General features: G+C 38.4%; 1 pseudogene; it reads left to right on the plus strand.

Annotated features, from left to right (window-relative positions):
* Window positions 1–9,789: 9,789 nt before the first annotated feature.
* On the plus strand, window positions 9,790–12,101 carry LOC148015836 (polyphenol oxidase I, chloroplastic pseudogene; annotated as a pseudogene).
* Window positions 12,102–16,710: the final 4,609 nt, after the last annotated feature.

The following is a 16,710-nucleotide window of genomic DNA, read 5'->3' on the forward strand; positions in this document are numbered from 1 at the left end:
GTTTTGATTGGTTCACATGGGTATGAAATACAACTTTTTCTCCCCCTCTCCATGTTCCTATTATAGTTTGCTAGAACTACTTAAGCTAAACTTTTCCTATGTTTTATGCCAACCCTAATGTAGGCCCCAAGAAAGTGAATGTTTGTAAAATGAAAGAAGTAGTAACAAGGAGGCAAGAAAGAATTCATGAAAAATGTTCAAGAATTATGAAAATTGGTAGGAAAGCTAATCCAACTCTAAGTTCCACAAATTTTAAATCCCTTCGAAGCAACATGAAAGAGTTGTTTGAGATACATACAAGTTTGTGTGAGCATGTAGATGGTGCACTTTGGATGTTTTTAATAGAATTCGATGAAGAAGCCAAAGGTTTACATAATCAAAGTTTTTCATGAATCAAAGCACACACAAAATGTACTTCCAAAAGTGTCTATCGAAATAAGTGTTGAAGTGAAAACTTTTTCACGAGTTGTTTGCAAGACAAGTACACTGATCAATGTGCAAGAAAATTATACGTGGATTGTGTTTTGGGGGCATGGAGATGACCAACAATATGTGATTAGCAATAAAGGTTGTAGATTGTCTTTCTTGCATATGTAAGAGCAAGTTTTTTGCTCCAACAAAATTATACTAATTAAAAATGAGTCACGTCAAGTTTCGTGCTTTATTGCAACAAATGAATCACTATCTCAATGATCACACTTGAGAAAAAAAATATTTTGGACTAAATCTTAAGTTAAATTTCATATCTTATAGCTTAGAGCACTTGGACTAATTTATTTTGATGTGCTACCCTTATCTTTTTTATGTAAAAGGAATGCCTATGTCGATGATATTATAAAAAGCACTTTTGATATGCATTTGGTCTTCAATGTCTATAATATTATTTTTTCAACTTTCTAGAATACTTTATGCCATATTTTTTGAAAATTAGGTAGTGATTTTTTTTCTATCCAAAAATAGAAATTTCCAATGACAATGAGATGTGAAACATAGATGTAAAATTTTAATTCTTGCTATTTATTTATTTATTTTCTCCTTCCATTAATTGAGAGAGAGAGAGAGAGTGAGTGAGTGAGTGAGTGAGAGAGAGAGAGAGAGAGAGAGAGAGAGAGAGAGAGAGAGAGAGAGAGAGAGAGAGAGAGAGAGAGAGAGAGAGTGTGTGTGTGTGTGTGTGTGCATGTGTACGATAGCTCCTCTTACATAACCTTAGGATGATCCCCTCCTTACTCGCTTCTAAAATTATAGTGCTCAGCCTTTACACCACATTACTTCCAAATTGCTTATTTGTTTTCCTGTCTTTTGGATCCCTAAGCATTAATCTCTTTAGTCCTCACACATAGACACACACATGCGTGCACAAAGTCTTACACTCCTATCTCCTCACACACACACACAAAGAGTCTTACGCTCCTATCTCCTCAATAAGCTAAGAAAATCCCCATCTTCCTTGCACCTAAATTCTAATCTTAGGCCTTTTGAGCCACATAACTCTAATGTCCCCTAACTCCTTATGAGAGATTTTACTAAACTCTCAATAGTGTAAACTTCTTGTACACATCTATTCTTTAAAAACACTTGCATATTTTTTTTTAGTTAAGCTTTGCTAAGAATTTGATCATAAAGAGAGAGAGAGAGAGAGAGAGAGAGAGAGAGAGAGAGAGAGAGAGAGAGAGAGAGAGAGAGAGAACACTATAGCTCCTCTCACCTCACATAACCTTAGGATGATCCCCACCTTGCTCGCTTATAAAATTGTAGTGCTATCCCTTTACACCACATTACTTTTAGGATTCAAATTACTTATTAGTTTCCCTACCTTTTGGGTCCCTATTTATTAATCTCTAAAGTCCCCTAGCACACACGCACACGCACACGCACACACACATGCACACGCACACACTAATGGTAAAATTATTATTTCTTGATATTATTGATAAACTTTTACTCAATTTCAATGCTTGGATTCAGAGGATAAGGATGGGATGGGCATTACAAATGATCATGAAAAGTTATAGATTCCATCTAGCATGGTATTGAAAATACAATATATAAATGCCTTGGTTAATAGTATATATCATGAAGTGTTCAGTGTGACTAATTTTGAAACATTTTAGAGACAATATTGTTCTTGCATTGTGTGTAATACATAGAGGTTGACACCTTAAATCACCAGACATTGCAATTGATGCCAGGATAAGTTGCCCAATATTATAGTGAAGATTCAATTGTAAAGACAAATGATAACTCATTTATGTACTTTGTAGAGTATTGAAATACTCTAGATCTAGAGATTGATTCTCTCATCTTTTATTATTGAAAAATAATGCACCTATAAGTCTTCTTAGAAACTCGAATTAGGGAAAGGGATTATGTATTGGCATGAGATTGATACGCAATGCTTTTAACAAAAAGCTGATAGATGCAAAAATCATTTCAAGGAAAAATATAGATCAAATGAGTTCTATTCTTAGAATAGCATTCATTCTTCGCAATTTGTTCTTCTCATTTACTATGGAATGAAGGCAGCCTTCTATACAACTAGCATTTGCTATGACAATCAATAAGTCACAAGGTCAGACTTTGTTTGTAGTTGGCCTCTATTTTAAAAGCACCGTTCTTTTCTAATTACTGGTTGTATATAGCATTTTCAAGGGCATCGTCTAGTATAAAAGTCTTGCTAGACAAAATTGTAGATGCTACAAATGTCACTGCAAACATCATCTATAAGGATGTACTTTAGAAAATACATTGATATGAAATGATTTTTATGTGGCGTTTATTTTGTTGATATCCCTATACAATTCCTTCCTTCATGTATTTGTGAGATATTCTTTATGAAGTGAACAAAAATGGTTTTTTGATCATGGATATCTTTCTTTCTTAAAGTTTTCTCAACTTTTGCATATGCTTACTCCAAGTTATGGCTATGATACTGCTTCTAAGCATTAGAAGCATCTACAATATGCACAAATATCATGTTGCTAACCATGCTATTATAAAAACTCTAGCTAAAGCCATAGAGCCCATGGAGTTTGATCCCAACATAGATATTATGTTTTCTCTATTTGTTGAGATCGCATATCTAGGGTACATTCAATATTTTCATGTTTACTTGGCTTCCCTTGACTAGAACCACAAGTATAAATGATCTCACATGAATAAGATACCCATGGGTTGGCAAAAGTATGAAAGTAAAGACTTGGGTTGCTTGATTGTCGTGCATCAAGGATACATAGCCCTTATCGAGTGGTCTAGGAATGTTAGGTCAGGTATTGTTATTTTATAGTATGCATGCAACATAATGATCTTTGTTACTTTCATACTATCAAGTTTGATAATTATATTCTAACAATATTAATTATACATTGTGGTTTTCTTTAATAGATATAAGGATGGAAGATACTAGCATATCATCTGCCATACTAGCACAAGAGCATATTGTAGTTTCACCTGTCCATGTTAGGCATGGAGACCAAAATGTCTCAAATCATTCCTAGAGAAAAAGAAAGCTTCATTTTGATTAGCTAAATTAGTAAAATTCTTCTTTTCATTAACATTGGATATGTTTTTAATCACTTAGATGCATTTTGATCTTTAGATTATATTTAGTATTCACAAATTGGCTATATGTTTTAGTATTCTTCCTTGGATTTATTTTGGTTTTGGTGAGTTGTATTCTTTGATTCTCATGTAAATAAAAAGTGTGAGGCAAGGGGATATGTATATGAAATTGTAAAGAGAGAGCATGTACAAAAGTGGTAATGATTTGCACGGCCAATAAATAATGCATGTGAAACGCAAGTTTGTTTCTTTTACAATGTTGATTTACGGCAACTTAAGTAATGCGTTGCTATGGAGCAACCTAGCATTTCTTAGTAAGAAAGATGAGGAAAACAAAATACAGTATGTGATGAAGTGAGGAAAGTGAAGTTACTTTGCTTCTTCGCTTTCGTGGCAACACTACTTCACAATAGCTTTGTGTGAAGCTATGACAAAGCAACCTTGTGTTCTACACTCAAAAGTATGCAAGTAACACTAGACTTAACTTATTAGCATTGCCCAAAAGGGCATGCAATTGTAATAGTTGGAGTGCCCAATGGTGATTGGTTATGTTTCTTCATGCTTTTTTGGATTTTGAAATATTAAAGAAATATTATGAATTTATGTCTCAATATTTAATACTCAATACAATATTGGATAAAGAAAGGTTGAGATAGGAATCAATTACCAAAAATTGCAAGATGGACATGATTGTGCAAAAAAAAAAAAAAAAACTTCCTATGGAGCATCAACATGGGGAATAGAGTTAGCTCCATAATTATAACATTTGATCTAGAAATATCCTTTTTTACTACAACCATCTAAGCAAGCTCTTCTTATGAGCCACAACTTATAAGCTTGGTACAATTGGGCATCTAAGTTTTTCTATGAAAATATTTGGCACAAATCTTTGGGGGTCTCTCAAAGTTGGTTTCTTTGTGCCTCAACCACCAATGGCTCTCTCAATTGCCTACTCAATAAATTGAATAGTTTGTAATGACCAATAAGGCATATGGCATGAATTTGCATGCAAGCCATACAACCAAAATACGATACCTTTGTATGAACCCTCTTATGTTATGAAATGGACACTAAGTATCCTAATTGTTGTTCTCACTAATATGAAGCATTGGGAGAATCTAGGCCTAGAGTTGCCTAGTCCTTTTCTAAAAAACAAATCCTTAATATATAAATATTGGCATAGATATATGATTAGGCACTCCACGTCTAGTTTCCTCTTAGCACTTCATGCCAGGGGGGTTGGTGCTATATGCTAGCTTAAGTTTGGCACTTCACACCAAACTTTAAAGCACCACTATTACTATTGGTTAACACATTTCTCCTACCACTTCACACCTATATTCTACTAGCGCTTTGCACCTGTGTTGTCTTAATGCTTTGCACTAAATCTCAAAGCACCAATGTTTGTGTCCTAATGCGCATTTTATGTACTTGTACACCATCACCTCTACATATATATATATATATATATATATATATATATATATATATGATTATGTAACTATCATGGATATTATTGTGGTAGAGAGAGAGAGAGAGAGAGAGAGAGAGAGAGAGAGAGAGAGAGAGAGAGAATCTAGGTGCTCCATACCTAGAATCTCCTGGTCTAAAGGTATTCTCAAAGAACTCGTATTCTTTGATGCTTTACATCGAGATTCAAAGGCATATTTCAAATGGAAAGAAGGTTCATGGGTGCTTGAGTCATAGAAAAACCAATTGTGAGAGACTCCAAAGCTCTTTTGTGAGCTGAGGATTTCTTTGTATTCTCTTGGTGCTTTGCACGGGCATTAGGCCAATACTTCGCGTTGATTTTAGTCTGGTGATTTGAACAACTTTTATTATCTCTTTAATTTGTTATATTCTCTCTCTCTCTCTCTCTCTCTCTCTCTCTCTCTCTCTCTCTCTCTCTCTCTCTCTCTCTCTCTCTCTCTCTCTTTCTCTCTATCCTTCCCCTTCTCTCTTTCCAAATGCATTACATGTATGTATGTTAATATAATATATAGTAAGTACAATGTTTACTTCATATTTAGTAGACCCCACTAATTGCTCTTTTCAACTCATTATAATAGCTTAAGTATATGGATTTGAGAGCCTCTAATTAAGGTTTCTCTAGGTGTGCTCTCTAGGGACATAATTTGTATTCCCTATGCCATCATTTTGTTAGTCCTTGGAAAGGAGGAAGGGGTGGTTGGATCAAGGCCACTTCAAGAGATTGGCATGGATAGGGGAGTATTACCCTTTTAGTTAACCACTAAATCAAGGCAAAGGGCCTAAACATTGATAGAGACCATTCTGTGGATTTTGGCCTCAATAGAGTTTGAATGAGTTGCATGCAACATAGAGATCATGGGGGACATGATAGCAGTCCTAAAAAAGTGTTGTTGGAAGTATTCAAGAAAATCTCTAAGAAGGGACCCTACCCTCTTCAAGAAGTTAGGCAAAGGAAGAAGGACTTTTGCAATTTATTTTCCAAAGTTTCTTTATATATCCTAAGATCAACCAAAAGGATTTAATATATATTTTATATGTTTGGATTGTAATCGGTAGGCTCTTTGGTAGAAATATCTTCACTATCTCTTAAGTTTACTTCTCTTTTGGGATGGAGTTGTTGAGACATAACTTATGGGTAATTTGAATAGGAAATTTGATCTTAACACAAATTCTCAGAGGGTAGTTTAGTGTTTTTAAAACTATGTTATGAATATCAATCTTCACACTAAGGTCCAAAACACTGGTGTCAATATAATAGGTAGGGCACTTCACCTTCTAAGGCATGGCTCATGTGACGAGAGAGAGAGAGAGAGAGAGAGAGAGAGAGAGAGAGAGAGAGAGAGAGAGAGAGAGAGAGAGAGAGAGAGAGAGAGAGAGAGAGAGAGAGAGAGAGAGAGTGTGTGTGTGTGTGTGTGTGTGTGTGTGTGTGTGTGTGAGTGAGAGAGAGAGTGAGAGAGATCTAAATATTTTAAGTATTATTTAATCATTGGTTGATAATACTTAAATTAAAGTAATAACTAAATATATAAATTATTATTGACAATCAAATTAATAACTAAATATTTTATTAATCACACAATATAAATTAAATAACCAATAGGTTGCATCATTGGGCACGACATGATTCACATCTTACCATGCAAGGTAACATTGTTTTTAACTTTAAGTTTTGTACTACTTGCAATGGACACTCCGAGTGTACAATGTGTTCTTATATTAAATAGTTATTAGTTTGCGTATGGAATGTTTCTCAAGTTGAATCCATAAGTGAACTTCTATATTTAAGCATAATTGACTCTACACAGATTCTCAAATTGTTAAGATATCTCTTAATGTGATGTATTTGTGAATATTGATTAGGCTTCATCCTTATCTCTTCACCCCAAGGTTATTCCATAACTAAATATTTTATTAATCACACAATATAAATTAAATAACCAATAGGTTGCATCATTGGGCACGACATGATTCAAATCTTACCATGCAAGGTAACATTGTTTTTAACTTTAAGTTTTGTACTACTTGCAATGGACAGTGCGACTGTATAATGTATTCTTATATTAAATAGTTATTAGTTTGCGTATGGAATGTTTCTCAAGTTGAATCCATAAGTGAACTTCTATATTTAAGCATAATTGACTCTACACAGATTCTCAAATTGTTAAGATATCTCTTAATGTGATGTATTTGTGAATATTGATTGGGCTTCATCCTTATCTCTTCACCCCAAGGTTATTCCATCCCAAAGGTCAAATCCAAGTGTTGCACCACCACTTATAGACCCTACCATAAGGTCAATTGTCATCATTTTTATTGAACATTTTTAAATATTAAGCACAATTGCACCTAAAAATACATTATCATTTGCTAAAATTTTTAAATAAAATGCATTTTAGGTATATGGAATGATTGTAGTAGTACAGTCAAGCCACGTAGTTTTATTTGTGTATCTTTGGTGTGTACATACATACATACATACATACATACATACATACATACATACATACATACATACATACATACATACATACATACATACATATATATATATATATATATATATCCCACCCCCATTGGCCTTCTTATACATGCCACCATGCAATTCACTTCTTACCTGCATCACTTGTCTTAGCAACCTCTCTAGTTCACTTGTTTTTTGAGCCTCTCAACCAAAGCATCGTGTTGAAACAACCAACTCATCAAATATGAAGATGAGGATGTTATCCCAAAAAGCATAAAGCAACTTAACCAAGAACATTTGGTACTCCAACTGTTACAATTGCATGACCTTATAAGCAATGCTAATAAATTAAGATGTGGGGAAGATCTGAAGGCTATCTAAAAGGGAATCTTATGCCACATTAAGGCTCCCTCATCTCATTGTTTGCCATTAATAATCTCTCTCTATGATTTGGAAAATGACGTCACTATTATTCTAAGTGAGACTTACATAATAAAAGGATCCCATCCTCTCCTCATTAAATGCCAATAAACTCCCATGAAAATGAACTCGCTCTATGAAGTTTTCACATTTACATAGAATATCATGTACCCCATTTTTCTCTCACATTTCCTCTTGCTCTGCTTACTCATACTTTTGATACATGACTTCTTTCTCGTATTAATCATCTTGCACTTTATAATACATTATCTAAAGATGACAATCCAAGAAGAAAGTAGATAAAACATGAGGATGTGGGGAATTGAACCCCAAGTACATAATGTGCTTACTAAGAGAGCCTACCAATCAAACAATCAAACAAAAGTGACTATGGGAGCATTTGAGATGTGAATATTCAATCTCTATGCCAATTATATCATAGGTTAAGCCTCAAACATTCATATTATTTACATACACCTATACACAAACCCTAAGGCCAAAGGGTTCACAATGAGTTTTGTAATGCATGATGTCTTTATTGATATAGTAGAATTGATTACAAAGCAACTCTTTGATTGAGATTTGAGCTTTGTGATGTAGAATACCTTTACATGTATAAACCAATTATATGTATGTTAAGATCTCTTTAAAATGGAGATGACCAATATTGGTTTCAAATGTTGATCACTTAACACATCAAAATTTGTTTGTCATACACTTGAGTTAACATGACTGAACCCATTATTGTTTTTCCTATGTTCTAGACCCAACCATAAGTTTAGTTGTCACTCTATTGTTTCAAACCGCTTGCAATAATACACATGGACTAATTTTGGTAAAGGAGTTTGCTGTGAGGTTCGAACAAATGGCCCTTGCATGTGTAGATGCCATGTCAGTGAGGGTATGGGACAAAAGGCAAAAGAAGAAAATTGATGAAGGAAGATGATGGTACCTAGTAATGACAGCTGCAACATCATGTGAAAGAAAGAGGAGAATCAACTGAACACAATGTCTAGAACAGGGGATGGAGATACTATGTATAACCAACAAGTGCAACATATGGCCAACCTATAGATGGAAAAAGTCTGGCAACTGAAAAAGCTATAAAATTGGCCAATTGATTTGCCAAAGTGGCCGCCTTGCATGTCTTCCGCGAAATGTCCTACCTGCCCACAGAAGCTGGTCTTAAACTATCCATCCAACAATGAAACATTTTGCCCTATCAAGGAAGGTGCCACCCAACATGCATAAGCCCTAACATCTTTTTTTAAAATGTCTTTGTTTCTATCTCATCCGAACCACTAAGAGAGGGGGAGGGAGAGAGACTTGAGAGAGAGGGAGATCATTCCTCATTGGCACATGCCTCATCTATACTATTAGTTAAGGAGAGGTGGGGGGCGGGTGCCACGTGGCAGCCCCCACCTCCCCCACAAAAAAAAAGAGAACGCGGGGGCAGGTGCCACGCGTCCAACACCTGCCCCCCCCCCCCCCCCCCGCAAAAATCGCGCCCTCCCCGGCGCTAGGCGTGAAGCGCCTAGCAGCATGTTATAGATTGTTGCATCCCGACTAGAGAGAGAGAGAGAGAGAGAGAGAGAGACAACTGGGGAGGTTGTTGACACGTGCCAGTCCCACAACACTCCTTAGAGGTTTTGCCGGGGTGCAAAGGTACCATGTGGCACCCCTTCAAAACCTTTGAATAATTAATAAAGACAGAAGATACTATGTAAATTTCTAAAAAGAAGAAGCTTGATATTGTAATATAAAAAAAAAATGTACAAGCTCCAAGCTTACTCATGCCACTTTCATTTCCCGATCTACCAACTACCACTTTAAGTATCATCCACGCCATAATAAGAATAAGAAACATGGTGACGAGTACACAATAAAGCTTGCGAACGGGAAAACCTCTCGTTCATCGTTGAACAGCAAAACACTGAAATCTGCACTTCCTGCGACAATTGTCAAAAGTTGTACAGAATACGTCAGGTCAAACTGTGCGATTCGCTTGGTCGAGTGACCTCCGGAAGCAACCTCCATTCAAATGTCGGAGTAGGAGTCGAAATTGAAGAAGACGACTGGTATAAGAAGCGACAGGATAGGCTGTTCGTATCTGTTGGATGTTGAGCAACAAAGACGAGAGGGAACCGATCGGCGCTATGACAGGCGGAGACTCCGGCGCTGTTAGAGCTGATGTTGGTGCTGCTGCTGATGGCCGTAATTGGCTACGACGAGTTTTGGGGGCAGGCGTGTTGTCGTTGTGGTTGGTGTCGGTGGCCGTGCGTAGTAGGGCGGCGCCCGTCCTGGCACCCAACCTGCGCCAGTGCGATCTTGCCGTGGCCAGTTCAGCGGTCGGGCCGCCGGTCTCCCTCACCTTCAATTGCTGCCTACCCCTGCCTTCCGGCCGTTACGGCCAGGCAGCGCAGGTGCGCGACTTCAAGTTGGAAGCCTCTCCTCGCGCGCGCGTGAGAAGGCCAGCCCACCTCGCTAGCAAGCGCTACATTGCCAAGTACGCCAGAGCCTACGAGCTGATGCGGGCCCTCCCTTCAAGCGACCCTCGCGGCCTGGCCGTGCAGGCCAACATCCACTGCGCCTTCTGCAACGGCGCCTACAAGCAGCCCGGCACCAACGTCAGCATGCAGGTCCACTTCTCGTGGCTCTTCTTGCCTTGGCACCGCTGGTACCTCTACTTCCACGAGCGCATTCTTGCAAGCCTGCTGGGGGACGACCCGGACTTTGCCCTCCTGTTCTGGAACTGGGACAACCAGACACCCGGCGCAGGCGGCAATGTCATGCCCTCCATGTTCACCAGCGACACCTCCAGCCCTCTCTACGACTCCAAGCGCAACCAGGCGCATCTGCCCCCGGAGCTAGTGCGTCTCAACCCCCTGTCCAGCACGACCAACAACTCCGTTGTCGTAGCCGAGAATCTTAACGCCATGTATCGGGCCATGGTGACCGCTTCTACCGCAGATCTCTTCATGGGGGGCCCGTACAGGACAGGCACCGACCTCTCCAACTCCACTGTCGTCAATGCGCCACTGGGCGGCAGCGTCGAGAACAGTGTTCACAACGGTGTCCACTTCTGGACCGGGGACCCCAACCAGGTCCTGCTCCAGGACATGGGCACCTTCACCACCGCCTCCCGCGACCCCATCTTCTATGTCCACCACAGCAACGTGGATCGGCTCTGGGAGGTCTGGATGTCTAATTCCATGCCGGCGGGCGGCGGCCGGAAACCCTCCGCGGACACGGACTTCCTTAACGCCGAGTTCCTCTTCTACGACGAGAAGGCAAACCTGGTGCGGGTGAAGGTGCGGGACGCCCTGAACAACACGAAGCTCGGGGTGAGCTATGATCCATTGGTGAGCAATGGCGACAAGATGTGGCGGAATTACAAGCCACAGCCGGCCACGAGGAGCAGCTCAGTCCCGAGGGCCAGAAAGGAAGGGGTGAAGGAGGTTGGGGCGGCGAAGGCGTCGAGCAAGAGCATGCCGTTGGGACAGCGCTTCCGGGCGCTGGTGAAGCGGCCGCCGGCGACTTGCAACAACACGTCGTCCGTGGGCACGAAAGTGCTGGTGCTGGAGGGCCTGGAGTGCGGCCAGGACCGCTTCGCGCAGTTCGTGGTGTTCGTCAACCTCCCGGACGCGGACCAGAGCACCGCGGTGAGCGGGGCGGAGTTCGTGGGCGCCTTCAACGTCGTCCCGGTGCCCCGGGCGCCCATCCTCATGGTGGATGCCCCCTTCGAGATCGGCGACAGTCTCCAGCGTATCGGCATCGATAAAGACGCTGAATCGCTCGTCGTCGTCACCATCCTCGTCAAGACGTTTCCCACCAGCCACACTTTCAACTCTAGCATCAAAGGCCTTCGGATCGTCTATCAAGAACCTTATTTCTAAATTTTCAAAACTATAAGAAGATTATAAATAATATCATCGCTAATCTCTGCGAATGCTTTGCTCGTTTCAATTTTCATTGCGAGTGAAGCACCTTTATCAAGGCTTATAACCACAAACCAATAATATTTAATGAGCTTAAGTGGAGATTGTGTGTAGGATATCCATGGGTCGAGTATGCTAATAGCAATGCAGTGTAACAACAAATTAAGAAGAATGTTCACTAATACTAGGTGATTTGCAATGATGCCATTATGCGTAGAAATGTTATTGTTTGCTGGCAAATGGTTTCACTTTTTTTTTATAAAATTACCGTTTCTAGATGTTGCAAATTACTATTTACAGCAAGTTAAACATCAATTGATCTTTAGAATGTTTGAGAGAGATAATCTACAAATCTTCTACATAGACCATTCTTCTCGTTTTGTTGTACATCCTCTCCTACAAATGAAAGCTATATATGTGGCTATACCTTTCACTAAGCATTCATGTAACCATTACAACTAGTTGCGAGGCAGTCTCTCTAAGCAAAACCAGACTCACCCCAATGCCAATTTAGCATGAAGTGAGAGGTTATCGTGCGGACAAAGATGACCAAGTCATAGACAAAACAAGGTGATGAAATCACAAGGGCCCCAAAGGTAATTGGATATGGATACATAACGAATAAGTGCAAATGGATTACAATGATGTACCTTAAGCAATGTTTGTAGTGCATAAGCATGTGACAAAGCAAGGCCTCTATTATGTTGGTTATAAAAAACGTATGATATTAAATCAAAATCTAGCATTTGCAAATTAGAAAGTAAATCCTTCTACACCATGGGGTGCAATGTGAAATCAATGAGATAGAACATAATATATCACAAAATTAACTCTACTTTGGAATGAAGAGGCCATGGAAACAAGCTTGTTTTGAAGGAACTATGCCCATGTCCACATAAGTATGGCATGCCGAATGTATATAAACTTCAATGGTACACTAAAGAGAATATGATTGATGCATATAACAAAGAATGTGTATGGTATATGTTAGAATAAGGAGTAGTTATTGGTTGTTGATGACTTTATGCATGGTAATGTAAATAGGTTCAAAAGAAACCAAAGAAAGATCAATATTCATCTTAGAATGGAAATATGGTTGTGTAATTAAAAAACAACAATTTGAACCCTAATGTGCAATATCATTGTCTAAGGACCATGTATCAATTAAGACTAGAATGAGAGAAAGCAACTGGCCAGTTAGAAGATTTAAAAACTTCCTTAAAATGTTATTACTTGTTGCTTTGGGAAGAGAATTACCACATAATCCCTATCTATTGTTTATGTCTAGTTTTTAATAGATCATAAGCTAGTAACATTAAAAAATGACATAAGAATTCGTAGATTACCCAACTTGTAAGAAGATTTCAACCAAGGAAGAAGAAAGGGTATTGAGAATATTGAAGCATGAGTTAAGTTATGTACAATTTATGTTCACAATTTAAGTTTATGTAACTTGCTCCATTTCATGTATTATGTAAGCTTCATTCTACCAAAAGATATTTTCATAAATTCACTTAAAGGTGTTGAATCAACTATTAATTGGGATAAATGTGTTATAATGACTCACATGATGGGATACAACTATTGTCCAAATCGGTTATTTATAGTGAATGTCAACAAAAAAGACCTTGTAATAGAACCTTTTTGAAGTTTATTTTAATATCACAAGCCTCTTGAATGAGACTGGCAATTATATCCTATCAAACTATATGAATGAAAGAGGGAGAGTCAAAACACAATATTAGATAACAAAAATCAAATTGTGTTGGTTTAAGGAAAAGTTACTAAGCTCATTATACCTTGCTTCCATGTGTCACAAGGCAAATATAGTATAGTTTTGCTATCTTTCCATAAATATGAGAGAGAGAGAGAGAGAGAGAGAGAGAGAGAGAGAGAGAGAGAGAGAGAGAGAGAGAGAGAGAGAGAGAGAGAGAGAGAGAGAGAGAGAGAGAGAGAGAGAGAGAGAGAGAGAGAGAGAGAGAGAGAGAGAGAGAGAGAGAGAGAGCATTAAAATCAAGAGCATCAACAAAATATTTTCTCTATTACCAAACAAATGCATCAATATCTTTTAAACAACAACTCTTATAATGGCAAAATCATAAATGGAGGAGCTTTAAATACATCACACTCACCATTCATAAATATAAATCAGAAGACTAGCTATCATAGCTAGTGAGCTAGTAAATAGGGCAACTATGTGACTCATTAATTCATTAGCTTCAAATTTTCAAATGATCACATGAATAAGTCCCTATTGATACAACTATTTGGAAATCCTTGAATGGGGCACCTTACCTTAAAACCAATCTTTGTTATCTAAAATGCATAGTTTTTGTTTTATAGAGAGAGGGAATACCAACTATGATGATAATGATGGGGACATGATACATAGCATTCACACAAATGGAGGAAAAAACAATGCTTTAGGGATCAATAGTAGTTGGTGTAAGAATGAAATGAGAATACACTCTAAGGACTAGTTTCATATAGTCCTCTAAACATATTGTGCTATTGTAATCCTTTTTTTCTCAATAGAAGAGCCTTAGGTGGTGGCCTTGATGCCAAGTGCTATAAGGAGCAACATAGTCTTGTGTTAGGGCCATGATAGAATAGACTTCTTGTAGTGCTCACTCACATCAAAGCCTTACTAGACCGATTCCATAAGGAAGATCAAGATCTAATTAGGTATTGGAAGGAAGATATGCATAATCACAAACTAAAAACAATGTTAACATAACGAGATGTGATAAGGCACATAATTTAGGGGCAATGGGAAAGTCACACATAGAAATATAATGTGCTTCAAATATAACTAGATCAAGCTTGTAAGGATAACATTAAGTGCTTGCCAATATAGAGGAGCATTGGCATGGGACAAGTACATGAATAGTAAGATTGACATTGTGTAAGCTTGTCCTACAGGCCTTGTGTCCTTTTAGCACAAAATGACATTGCCAAACCAATTGGGCATATGAAGGAAAGCATTGCTTCAAAGGGCTCCCATGATGTGGACTATTGTGAAAGAAGGAGAGTCACCTATAGGGAATAGAGTTATTAACGAAAGAGATAATGCAAATGAATGCACTTTCTTGGTAAATTTCCTCATCACAAGATTGCACACAATTAAAGAAATACGACGTAAAAAAGACTAGTTGTGAAAGTACATAAGGCTTACTAGGCATAAAAGTATACAACCATTGGCAAGCTTTGTTGGTGGTAGGAGAGTTAGACTATCTTTGATGGTTAGTGGGGCCAGTCACCAAGGATACACCGAAAGTATGTAGAGTCCAAGTTCTTGCCTCACCTAACAAGGTCTAAGGTGACTATGGAAGGTAAGACTTGCATCCACATTGTGTGCAAAGTTAGCCACAAATCATTGTGCAACCATTGTGTAAAGTTGCACCTCCATTGTGTCTTTTGACCTTGCAAGATCCTCCAATCCAAACCATTGTGGGACAATTGCATCTCCATGTTGTTTAGCACTATGGGGATGTGGAAACCTTCAATGTTGTGCTTCATATCAATGACATACTTACAAATCTCTAGTAAAGATGGAGCAGGGCAATGTTGAGAGAGAGAGAGAGAGTGAGTGCAAACAAATGAAGATCCAGTTACGTATATTGGATGGTCAAATCGTGTGCATGGCTGTGCATTAAGGTGAATGACAGTTGAAATCTCCAATAGGCCAAAAAATGAAATTATAAGTTTTTATTTTGATTTTTCATATTTTTCTTGCTAAGAAAAAAGTGGAGTGAGTGGGAGAGGCAAGAGAAACAAAAGGAAATGAAGAGGCTGGTGAAGGTGGTGTCAAAGAGGATGCATCATGCCATTGAGCCACTAGAAGAAGGTAGAGGATCATCAAGGGGGTTTTGCTAAACAACAATCCCCTAGAGGTTACATACATGTCCCCCTCCCCCCCCCCCTTCCCCCCACACACACACATTTATGCCTTTAAGGCATTGTGGGTCACACACACACACATTTATGCCTTTAAGGCATTGTGGGTCACACACACACACATTTATGCCTTTAAGGCATTGTGGGTCACACACACACACATTTATGCCTTTAAGGAATTGTGGGTTTGCCCCGTCTTTAGCATCCAAGTCGATCCACTTTGTGAACCTTTCCCTACACAAACAATGCTTGTAATTATAACATTCATAGAAAAAGAGTTTTACCTTGGTCTTTACTAAGTCAAAGAATGCTCGAAGGTGTCAATTTACAATCTATCGTGTAAATAGAAATTTCACTTTACATTGGGATGATTGATAACCAATGTTTAACATTAACTCAAGAGTGTAGATTTAAAATAAACAAACATTTCAACACTCAATTGTATCATTTAGTGCACACAAAATTACAAACGCACTACATTGATGTGAATTTACAATCTATAAGTTAAAGAGAACTTTACATTAGCACAATTGATGTGATCAATGTCTGCCATTAACTCAAGAATGTGGATTAAATTTGAAGACAACTTTTAACAAACTAGTATTGCTCAATATATACGAGATTACAAACATAAGGTGAATGTGCCAAAAGTCATTTTGGAGGAATCTATTCTTTAAATATATTTTCATCTCCATGTAGCCTTAGACATGACACTTTTATCACATATCTTCTATATCCTTCTACCCACCCACCATTCTTCACATCTTACTGAAGAGAGGTTGGTAGGAGCAATCGTGCTCCTCAACCAAACTCAAGCATGCTACATAGATCTTCCTACTTCCTATTTTTCGACATACCCAATGTTAATCTCTTTGTTCACATCAAATCAATGTAGACCATGCATAGATACCTTCACCTTTAAATTCTAGAGTACGAAGTCATTAC

Source organism: Lygodium microphyllum, chromosome 23 (assembly GCF_053477565.2).
Source record: "Lygodium microphyllum isolate KBCC chromosome 23, Lygodium_microphyllum_v1.1.10, whole genome shotgun sequence".
Lineage (NCBI taxonomy): Eukaryota > Viridiplantae > Streptophyta > Polypodiopsida > Schizaeales > Lygodiaceae > Lygodium > Lygodium microphyllum.